An 11,920-nucleotide genomic window follows, 5' to 3' on the forward strand; every position below is an offset into this window, starting at 1 on the left:
GGCCCTGGGAACCATATTAATGTGTAAAAGAAAGAATTAAAATAAAAAATATTGCTATACTCACCTCTCCGACGCAGCCTGGACCTCACCGAGGGAACCGGCAGCGTTGTTTGCTTAAAATGCGCGCTTTTCCTTCCTCCTGTGACGTCACGGCTTGTGATTGGTCGCGTGCCGCCCATGTGGCCGCGACGCGACCAATCACAGCAAGCCGTGACGTAATTTTCAGGTCCTGAATGCCGAATTCTAGGCATTCGAGATTTTAAAATTACGTTCCGGCTTGTGATTGGTCGCGTCGCGGTCACATGGGCGACGCGACCAATCACAAGCCGTGACGTCACGGGAGGCAGGAAACGCATGCATTTTAAAATTACGTCCCGGCTTGTGATTGGTTGCGTGCCGCCCATGTGACCGCGACGCGAAATTTATCATAGGCCTTTAGTGGATTCAGCTTACACGTCCTTAGAGGCAAAGTTAAATTATTGTTCAGCATTTGCACTTGGTAGAATACCCGGCTGGGTAATAGAAGTTATTTATAGTGTGTTATTTAAGATATTTAACCATGTTTGTAACGTTCAAGAGTCCTCACCTCCCATAAAGGGAAGCACTGTTATTTCCACTTATTACTTGTTATTTCCATTTCGAAATTTGTATGTCTTTTGCTGACATTTATTGTTGTTTTCTTCCCAGTCCGGGAGTACTGGATTTAACCGTGGGGGGGGTGCAGCACCCCAGAGTCCTGGTCATTGCAGTGCTGATGCTCCGCCGCTAAGGGGACTGATGGTATGTCTGATGGCACTGAAGCTGGGAGCTAAGGGCGCTATGTATTAGGCCACTCCTCACAATCTGGTAAAACTGGGGGTTAGATAGAAAGTTAGAGAGAAGCTGACTGGGTTGGAACCAGGCAACATCCTGTGGCAGAGGGTGTTGCAGGGGAAGATTCAGGGGGGTCCCTGTCAGGGGTGGGATCCTGACAGAGGCCTAGCGAAAAGGAAAGAACGTTAAGGAACCACGCCTGCACTACATTGCGGCGGTATCTCAAGAAAGGACAAGAAGCGAGGTTTATTGTGGAGAGTGAGAAACGAGATCAAAGCAAAAAGGAGATAACACCAGTAGGAGTCGTGCTGTAAGATCGAGGCAACATCCTACTGAGGCGAGTAGCCGGTGGCCAGAACACCGAGGAAGTATTAGGCTCCAAGCAATACTTCAAACAGAGGCAGGACAGTTAATTTTAGGTTGGCTGTCTCACCAAAATCACCTAAGAAGACATAGGGGGCAACTGTGGGAGAGGGGCGACGCTAGGGTCCCGGAAGAGCTCCAGGCCTTCCTGTCATACGGGTGCGTCCTATCCATATCATCTGGGGGATGGAGAAGAACATCAGAACAGACATAAGTTGTGGGAAATAACATCAGAAACAGACACAACAGTTGTGAGAACTATCCCGTGGTGCTCAGCAGGGAAGTACTACAACACACAGGCACTAGAAGGTAGGCACAGATTTCCACCCGCAAAGGGAACTCTGGAGGTGCCATCGGACCGGCCGGTCTCAGACAGCGCTGTTAACCGTACTCTGGATTGAGGACCTTGAAGCCTTCAGTAAAGAGGTAAAGGGACTGCAACCCTGTGTCCTCGTTATTCATCGCGACCTGCACCACGCACCTATCACCTACACCTTTCATTGGACGCCCTTTAGCAGGGTCACGGACCGGGTCTAGCCACCGTGACAACCCCAGAACTGAGACAGAGAGGCCCGGTACTGAGTACCCTGTGGCCCTGCGTCTGGGGGCGCTCCATAAAGTCATGCCCAATTCTTCAATGTAAAATCCTTTTTTTTAAATAAAAAAGTGCCATCATAGGCCCCTTGGCCAACATGCACCGCACAGAGCACGTTCACCCTGGTGACCTACTGGCAGGTACAGGACAGATTGCAGGAGACAGAGTTAAAAAGTAGGCCCAATGTAATGCCATGGCCAATTCCCCAATGTGTTGTCCTTTTTAAAAAAAATAAAAGAGTGCCATCACAGCACCCTTGGCCAACATGCACCGTACAGACCACGTTCACCCTGGTGATATAGTGGTCCTGGATGAGGAGGATGAGGATAAGGAGGAGAATAAAAGAAACAGACCAAATCTGGAAGAGTATACCCATGTGTGGTTGTGAAGAGGTGCATGAGAGTACACCTCCCCAAACGAATGTATTTGAGGTTAAGTTTCACTGTTTTCACTTGGTGGTGTACAGAAGTCTTTCCCAATCCAGGCCTTGTTCATTTTTATAAGAGTCAGCCTGTCAGCATTTTCAGTTGACAGGCGGATGCGCTTATCTGTTATAATTCCACCAGCGGCACTAAAAACCCGTTCAGACAGAACGCTAGCAGCAGGGCAGGCAAGGACCTCCAAGGCATAGAGAGCCAGTTCATGCCACGTGTCCAGTTTGGATACCCAATAATTAAAAGGCACAGAGGAATCACGGAGGACGTTTGTACGATCTGCAAAGTACTCCCTCACCATCTTCACAAACATTGCACTTCTTGTGACAGCACCCCTTGCCTCTGTGCCGTCACGATGGGGGGACTGAGAAAACTGTCCCAGAACTTGGCCATTGTTACCCTGCCTGAGCTGGATTGTACTTCTGTCTCTCTCGCTTGGAGTCCTTGGTTGTACAACAAACTCTGACGTCTGCTGCAAACGTTCTCACATGGGGATTTTCTAAGTAATTCCGCTACAAGGGCCCTGTGGTACTGCAACATTTTAGTACACCTCTCTGCCTCAAGCCGAAGAGATTGAAAGTTCTCCTCATTGCGTGGGTCTAAAATGTTACCAACCAGTAATGAGTGGATCGCCCCTAGGTTAAGGGTAATGGGGTACTCGGCACCAGTTCCTTCAATTCAGGGGATGTCACCGTGGCCCGACCCGGTCCGTGGCCCTTTGAGGGACGTCCAATAAAAGAAAGAGTTTTTATGGTTTGGGGAAAGGTCTTTAAAGGGGTAGTTCGTGACGCCAACTTTGGTATTCGGTCAGGGTGACCGACGCTGCTTAGGGGTCCACTGGGGTGATGTTATGGCAGCAAGATGGTATACCTTCCCACAGGTGAAGTGTATCCCCAGGGCTTCCCAGAAGTGTAGATGGTGATGGTGGAGGTTGCAGGGTGCAGAGAATAACGAGGACACAAGGTTGCAGTCTCTTTACCTTTTACTCAAGGCTTCAGTGTCCTCAGTCCAAGGCACTGAATCACAGGGTAGGCAGAGTCCAGCCGGTCTGAAGGCAAATCCAGAGTCTCCTTATCCAGGTGGAATTCAATAGCCTTCCTATGCGCACAGTAACACAGTAGGTCCTCACTTGTTTAAGCTCTAATATGGTCCTCACTGTTATTACTCTTCTCTCTGTTCCCCGTGGTCGGATAGAACAAAACCCGTATGACTGATGGCCTGAGGCTTGTTTATAGGGACCCTAGAGATGCCCCGACCCCCACAAGTTGCCACCGTGTCTTCTTAGGTATTAAGGTCGGGCAGCCAACTTGGAATTGACTGTCCTGCCAGTCTCTGAAGCAATGGCGTAGAGCACTTTACTCCCTCGGTATTCTGGCAACCGGATCGCGCACCAGAAGGATGCAGCTCCTCTCGTCTACTATCCTCTCTGGTATCCACTTGTTGCTATGCCTTCATTTCTCACTCACTACAACATGCTTCCTTTAAATGTCTCTTTCTTTGGATGCTGCCGCACGTGGGGCAGGCGCAGCTCCGTGGACCCTCGTCCTCCTCAGACCGTAGTCTGGATCTGACTGGAAAACTGTTGTGAATTCTGCTCTTGGGCTCCCTCCAGTGGTTATAAGTGGTAGCGCTGCTGTCTTTGGATCGCTGCATTCATCAGGTGTGTCCACTTATTGCAATTCGGACTGGGCTATTTAGTCTTGCTTCACCCTTTAGTCAGTGCCAGTTGTCCATTGTTCCTGGAGGATTCACATCCCTGCCTGGTCTCTCATGCTTTGCTGTTCATTTCAACAAAGATAAGTTCTGGCCTTGTTTTTTGCAGTCCATATGCTGTGGGCCTTATTGTTCAGTTCTTTTCCATGTTTTGTCTTGTCCAGCTTGGACTGTATAAGGATTTGTTCAGCCAAGCTGGTATCTCTGGAGATGCAGATATACCCTCCATATCTTCAGTCAGATGTGGAGATTTTGTATTTTCTGTGGTGGATATTTTCTAGTGTTTTAATACTGACCGCATAGTACTCTGTCTTATACTTTCTATTTAGCTAGAGCGGCCTCCTTTGCTAAATCCTGATTTCAGTCTGCGTATGTTATTTCCCTCTCCTCTCACAGTCAATATTTGTGGGGGGCTGTCTATCCTTTGGGGATTTTCTCTGAGGCAAGATAGTTTTCCCTTTTCTATCTCTAGGGGTATTTAGTCCTCCGGCTGTGTCGAGATGTCTAGGGAGTGTTAGGTACATTCCACGGCTACTTCTAGTTGCGGTGTTAAGTTCAGGGTCTGCGGTCAGTACAGGTACCACCTTCTCCAGAGTACGTCTGATGCTGCTCCTAGGCCACCAGATCATAACAGTACAACTGGCCAACAATGAGTTAATCGCATCTCAGAAGAAGGGAAGGAGAGTGCTGAGCCATTTTTTTTTCTGTAGTCTGTTGTGTCTTTTCTTCCCTCTTTACCTCTGGGTGGCTCAGGAGTTTGGCGCTGGCATGGATGTTCAGGGATTGGCTTCTCGGGTGGATCAACTTGCTGCTAGAGTACAGGGTATTTCCGATTATACTGTTCAGGTTCCGGTTTTAGAGCCTAGAATTCCAACTCCTGATTTGTTTTTTGGGGACAGGTCCAAATTTCTGAGCTTTAAAAATAACTGTAAACTGTTTTTTGCTCTGAAACCCCGTTCCTCTGGTGATCCCATCCAGCAAGTTAAAATTGTCATATCCTTGCTGCGTGGCGATCCTCAGGATTGGGCATTTTCCCTGGAATCTGGGAATCCAGCTTTGCTTAATGTAGACACCTTTTTTCAGGCGCTAGGGTTATTGTATGATGAACCTAATTCAGTGGATCATGCTGAGAAGACCTTGTTGGTCCTGTGTCAGGGTCAAGAAGCGGCAGAATCGTATTGCCAGAAATTTAGAAAATGGTCTGTGCTGACTAAATGGAATGAGGATGCCTTGGCGGCAATTTTCAGAAAGGGTCTTTCTGAATCCGTTAAAGATGTTATGGTGGGGTTCCCCACACCTGCTGGTCTTTGTGATTCTATGTCTCTGGCCATTCAGATTGATCGGCGCTTGCGCGAGCGCAGAGTTTGCACACTGTGGCGTTGTCTTCCGAGCGGAGTCCTGAGCCTATGCAGTGTGATAGGATTGTGTCTAGAGCTGAACGACAAGGATTCAGACGTCTGAATAGGTTGTGTTTTTACTGCGGCGATTCTGCTCATGTTATTTCTGATTGCCCTAAGCGTACCAAGAGAATCGCTAGTTACGTTACCATCAGTACTGTACAACCTAAATTTCTGTTATCTGTGACCCTGATCTGCTCATTATCATCATTTTCTGTCATGGCATTTGTGGATTCAGGCGCCGCGTTAAATTTAATGGACTTAGAATTTGCCAGACGTTGTGGGTTTCCCTTACAGCCTTTGCAGAGTCCTATCCCTTTGAGGGGCATTGATGCTACACCATTGGCTAAACCTCAGTTTTGGACACAGCTAACCATGCGCATGGCGCCAGCCCATCAGGAAGATTGTCGTTTTCTGGTGTTGCATAATCTGCATGATGCTATTGTGCTGGGGTTTCCATGGTTACAGGTGCATAATCCGGTGTTGGATTGGAAATCTATGTCTGTGACTAGTTGGGGTTGTCAGGGGGTTCATGCTGACGTTTCTTTGATGTCAATTTCCTCCTCCCCCGCTTCTGAAGTTCCTGAGTTTTTGTCAGATTTCCAGGATGTTTTTGATGAGCCCAAGTCCAGTTCCCTTCCACCGCATAGGGACTGTGATTGTGCTATTGACTTGATTCCAGGCTGTAAGTTCCCTAAGGGCCGACTTTTCAATCTGTCTGTGCCAGAACATGCCGCCATGCGGAGTTATGTTAAGGAGTCTTTGGAGAAGGGGCATATTCGGCCATCTTCTTCTCCATTGGGAGCAGGTTTCCTTTTTGTTGCCAAGAAGGATGGCTCCTTGAGACCCTGTATTGATTATCGCCTCTTGAATAAGATCACGGTCAAATTCCAATACCCTTTGCCTTTGCTCTCTAATTTGTTTGCTAGGATTAAGGGGGCTAGTTGGTTTACTAAGATTGACCTTCGACGGGCATATAATCTTGTTCGTATTAAGCAGGGCGACGAATGGAAGACTGCGTTTAATACGCCCGAGGGCCATTTTGAATATCTTGTGATGCCATTCGGACTCTCTAATGCTCAATCTGTGTTTCAGTCCTTCATGCATGATATATTTCGGAATTATCTTGATAAATTCATGATTGTATATTTGGATGATATTTTGATTTTTTCGGATGATTGGGAGTCTCATGTGAAACAAGTCAGGATGGTATTTCAGATCCTTTGTGATAATGCCTTGTTTGTGAAGGGGTCTAAATGCCTCTTTGGAGTACAGAAGGTTTCTTTTTTGGGCTTCATTTTTCTCCTTCATCTATAGAAATGGATCCAGTTAAGGTTCAGGCCATTCATGATTGGATCCAGCCCACATCTGTGAAGAGCCTTCAGAAATTTTTGGGCTTTGCTAATTTTTATCGCCGTTTCATTGCCAACTTCTCCAGTGTGGTTAAACCCCTGACCGATTTGACGAAGAAAGGCGCTGATGTGACGAATTGGTCCTCTGCGGCCGTTTCTGCCTTTCAGGAGCTTAAACGCCGATTTACTTCTGCCCCTGTGTTGCGTCAGCCGGATGTTTCTCTTCCTTTTCAGGTTGAGGTTGATGCTTCTGAGATTGGGGCAGGGGCCATTTTGTCTCAGAGTAATTCTGATGGTTCCTTGATGAAACCGTGTGCCTTCTTCTCTCGAAAGTTTTCGCCTGCGGAATGCAATTATGATGTCGGTAATCGTGAGTTGTTGGCTATGAAGTGGGCATTTGAGGAGTGGCGACATTGGCTTGAAGGGGCTAAACACCGTATTGTGGTCTTGACCGATCATAAGAATCTGATTTACCTCGAGTCTGCCAAACGGCTGAATCCTAGACAGGCCCGATGGTCCCTGTTTTTCTCCCGTTTTGATTTTGTTGTCTCGTATCTTCCGGGTTCTAATTATGTAAAGGCTGATGCCCTCTCTAGGAGTTTTTTGCCTGATTCCCCTGGGGTCCTTGAGCTTGGCATTCTGAAGGAGGGGGTGATTCTTTCTGCCATCTCCCCGGGTTCTTCAGGAATTTCAGGCTGATAAAAACAGTTTCTTCGCAAAGAGTTCTTTCTTGTAAAACCAGTAGAGGGCACCCTTAAGAGGGTGCGAACTATTTACAAAGCAGTTTGTGAACCATTCACCGCCCATGACTCGGCAGTCTTTAAAACAGTGGTAAACAAAACAAAAAGGCAAAATAGGGATCCCGGGTCAACTAAGGGATCCCTTTAAGAGATAACCCTGGTCGGGTTATAGCAGCAGAAAAGCACAAAAGGACAAACAGTTAACTATTTACATACTCGTGGTTCCGAGGTTTATCCTCACAGAAGGTTACACTGCATCAATTGGTGACGAGCGCTCACCGGCCGGGAAGGTTGCGGTTCTCTGTCCTCGGCGGATGCAGAATCAGTATGATTGGTTGGTCTCCCAGATACGGTCAGATCACCCGGTGTCTGGATTCGAATATCAGCTGTGGTCGCAAGTTCAGTAGCGGCGATAATACACACTGTGGCAACAGTAGGGGCATTGGTCAAATCCGGGTTAATCATAGTCGGAACAGCAGGTGGCGCTACCACTGGCTCGCATCGTTGGACATCCCGGGCGCACCACCCCTGTGCACTCCGGTGGCGAATGTAGGTCACCTGGTCCCCTTTACATGGTAGCTGATTGTCATATCGATTGCGGGTCAGGGTTCTCACATTGTAGCTGGTAAAGAAGATTTCTGTTGGCAGTCCCGGTTCTTGTATAGAGCCCCAACCCTGCTTCGGGTGAAAGGCTAGTACAGTCCCCTGCTTGACCGAGTTCCTCCTATTGTGTTCAGTCTTTGGTCTCTGTACCCTCGGTGAGTCATTTGGTTCGTTCCCTTTTTGGTTCTGCCATTGTCGAATTAAGCATTGCTTATACTGTTCCCAGGTGAGCGCAGCAGTGCTGAGGCCCTCCTGCCTGGCCCCATCCGGCCCAATCTGTGGGGTGTCCCACTGGAAGGTCACCCCTTCTGAGCTCACATCTAGCGGTGTCCCCATCGTTGTTGGTAACGGGGCCACCAGCTTCTCCATGGTGCCTCGGGTCAGTATTACTAGCTCGGCAGTGAAAACTCGGTTATTGTCGGGCTGGGGAGCGGTCGCGGGAGCAGGATCGGTCGGGGGAGCAGGGACGCTTTCCATACCTGCGTCTGATGTGATTCCACCGATGTCAATCGGTTCCCTTGACAAGGACACTGGAATCGGCTGCAGCCCGGACCGCGGTTCTTCCAGGGCAGTCTCCGGACACGGCTCTGACCTCCATTGCTTCGCATCGGCTGGCTCTACATTCAAGATGGGCTGGCTCGGCTCCGCCGCCGGTGGCTCCAAGAGGCCCGGGTCCTCCAGCTGCAGCGGGTCCGGGTCCGTCTCCGGTATTCGAGGACAGGCCGGGATCACTTCGCCGTCGCCCTGGGACTCGCTGGTCTCCATCCCTGCTCCGGGATCTTCGGTGGCACATGCACATTGCTCCTCCATTTTCTGAGGGCGTAGCTTCTTCTTCCTCTCGTTCCCACCGTTGCAAATCAGGGGGCGGTTCTCCTCGGCTTCTAGGCAGGTTGTCATCTCGCAGCAGTAGTCGGAGGGGGCGGTCGCCACTTTTGGCGCCTCTTGGATAGTCTCCTCCCATGGCACGCCCTTCTTCTTCTGCACTCCCCGTGGCGCTGCAATGGCGGCGATTTTGGCGGGAACTTTTGGCGGCAAGTGGCAATCCACAGTCTTTGTAATAAGTCACAGTTCAAGCACAATAAATCACAGTTCCAAGGCACACATGACCTGATTCTTCAGGCTTAAGTAGATCCTGTTCGTGACGCCAAGTTTGGAGCGCCCCCAGACGCAGGACCGCGGGGTACTCAGTACCGGGCCTCTCTGTCTCAGTTCTGGGGTTGTCATGGTGGCTAGACCCGGTCCGTGACCCTGCTAAGGGGCGTCCAATGAAAGGTGTAGGTGATAGGTGCGTGGTGCAGGTCGCGATGAATAACGAGGACACAGGGTTGCAGTCTCTTTACCTCTTTACTGAAGGCTTCAAGGTCCTCAATCCAGAGTACGGTTAACAGGGCTGTCTGAGACCGGCCAGTCCGATGGCACCTCCAGAGTTCCCTTTGCGGGTGGAAATCTGTGCCTACCTTCTAGCGCCTGTGTGTTGTAGTACTTCCCTGCTGAGCACCACGGGATAGTCCTCACAACTGTTGTGTCTGTTTCTGATGTTATTTCCCACAACTTATGTCTGTTCTGATGTTCTTCTCCGTCCCCCAGATGATATGGATAGGACGCACCCGTATGACGGGAAGGCCTGGAGCTCTTCCAGGACCCTAGCATCGCCCCTCTCCCACCTATTTAAACCTGCATAGAGCCTACTTTTTTATTTTAGGCCTAGTAAGTCTGTCTGCGGTCCCTCCTTGCAATCGTCCTCCGCTGACCACACCAATGCTGCCTGTGTACCCCTGTAACCTATTTAAACCTGCATAGAGCCTACTTTTTTATTTTAGGCCTAGTAAGTCTGCGCCACTCCTTCCAATCGTCCTCCGCTGACCACACCAATGCTGCCTGTGTACCCCTGTAACCTATTTAAACCTGCATAGAGCCTACTTTTTTATTTTAGGCCTAGTAAGTCTGTCAGCGGTCCCTCCTTGCAATCGTCCTCTGCTGACCACACCAATGCTTCCTGTGTACCCCTGTAACCTATGTAAACCTGCATAGAGCCTACTTTTTTATTTTAGGCCTAGTAAGTCTGCGCCAATCCTTCCAATCGTCCTCCGCTGACCACACCAATGCTGCCTGTGTACCCCGTAACCTTTTTTAAACTGCATTGAGCCAAATTTTTTGTTTAAGGCCTACTACCTGTGTCTGTCTGCGCCACTTAATACAGCTGTCCTCCTCTGAAAAAAGCTGAGCTTTCATTGTCAGGTTTTCAATCTATAGGAATTTGAAAACTGCATTGGGGCTACTAGTTGGGTTGGGCCTACTAACGGTGTCTGCCGCTCCTTGGTGTTGTCCTCCACTGAACAAAGCTGAGCTTCAATCTTCAGGCTTTCGGCCTATATCAGATTTTAAACTGCATTTGGCCTACTACTTTGCTTGGGGCCTACTAACGGTGTCTGCCGCTCCTTTGTGTTCTCCTGGTTTTTTTTCCTGAGCTTCAATCTTCAGGCTTTCGGACTATATCAGATTTTAAACTGCATTTGGCCTACTAGTTTGGTTGGGGCCTACTAACGGTGTCTGCCGCTCCGTGGTGTTCTCCTGTTTTTTTTTCCTGAGCTTCAATCTTCAGGCTTTCGGCTTATATCAGATTTTAAAATGCATTTGGTCTACTAGTTTGGTTGGGCCCTACTAACGGTGTCTGCCTCTCCTTGGTGTTCTCCTGTTTTTTTTTCCTGAGCTTCAATCTTCAGGCTTTCGGCCTATATCAGATTTTAAAATGCATTTGGACTCCTAGTTTGGTTGGGCCCTATTAACGGTGTCTGCCTCTCCTTGGTGTTCTCCACTGAACAGAGCTGAGCTTCAATCTTCAGGCTTTCGGCCTATATTTTTAATATGAAACTGCATTTGGGATACTAGTTTGGTTGGGGCCTACTAACGGTGTCTGCCGCTCCTTGGTGTTCTCCTGTTTTTTTTTCCTGAGCTTCAATCTTCAGGCTTTCGGCCTATATTTTTAAGATGAAACTGAATTTGGGATACTAGTTTGGTTGGGCCTACTAACGGTGTCTGACGCTCCTTGGTGTTCTCCTCCACTGAACAAAGCAGTGCCGCCTGTTTACTCCTGTTAACAATTTTGAACTTTATTTGGCCCACTTTATTATTTGGGCCTACTAACTGTGTCTGCCTCTTATTACAGTTGTCCTCCACTGAACAAAGCAATGTCGCCTGGTTAGTCCTGTTACCAATTTTGAACTGCATTTTGCCCACTTTATTATTTGGGCCTATATCTGTGTTTCCTCCTCATCCTGCCCATTGCCCAGCCAGTGCTACATGAGTCTGCTGGTACATTGACCCAGAACACTACATTCCCCTTGCACTCTACACAGCCAGAATCTGACCCTGCTGAAATTCAAGTTCCCTGTTATGACCTGGTGGTAACGGAGCAGCACTGATATGACCTGGTGGGAACGAAGCAGCACTGATATGACCTGGTGGGTACGGCGCAGCACTGAAATGACCTGGTGGGTACGGAGCAGCACTGATATGACCTGGTGGGTACGGAGCAGCACTGATATGACCTGGTGGGTAAAATAGATCATGAACAAGCTCTGAGGAGGTGGTAGCTTTACTGACCGCAATCCCTAATCCTAACACAAATACTAGAAATAGCCGTGGGACGTTCCTGTCACTCCCTAGACGCCTCTTCACAGCCTAAGAACTAACTACCCCTAAAGATGGAAATAGAAAACTATCTCGCCTCAGAGAAATTCCCCAAAGGAAAGATAGCCCCCCACATATATTGACTGTGAGTGGAGAGGGAAATGACAAACGCAGGGATGAAAACAGATTTTAGCAAAGGAGGCCAACTCTGACTAGATAGACAGAAATAGGAAAGGGCACTGTGCGGTCAGTATATAGAACCTAAAAATCCACGCAGAGA

This window comes from Ranitomeya variabilis, chromosome 7 (genome assembly GCF_051348905.1).
Source record: "Ranitomeya variabilis isolate aRanVar5 chromosome 7, aRanVar5.hap1, whole genome shotgun sequence".
NCBI lineage: Eukaryota > Metazoa > Chordata > Amphibia > Anura > Dendrobatidae > Ranitomeya > Ranitomeya variabilis.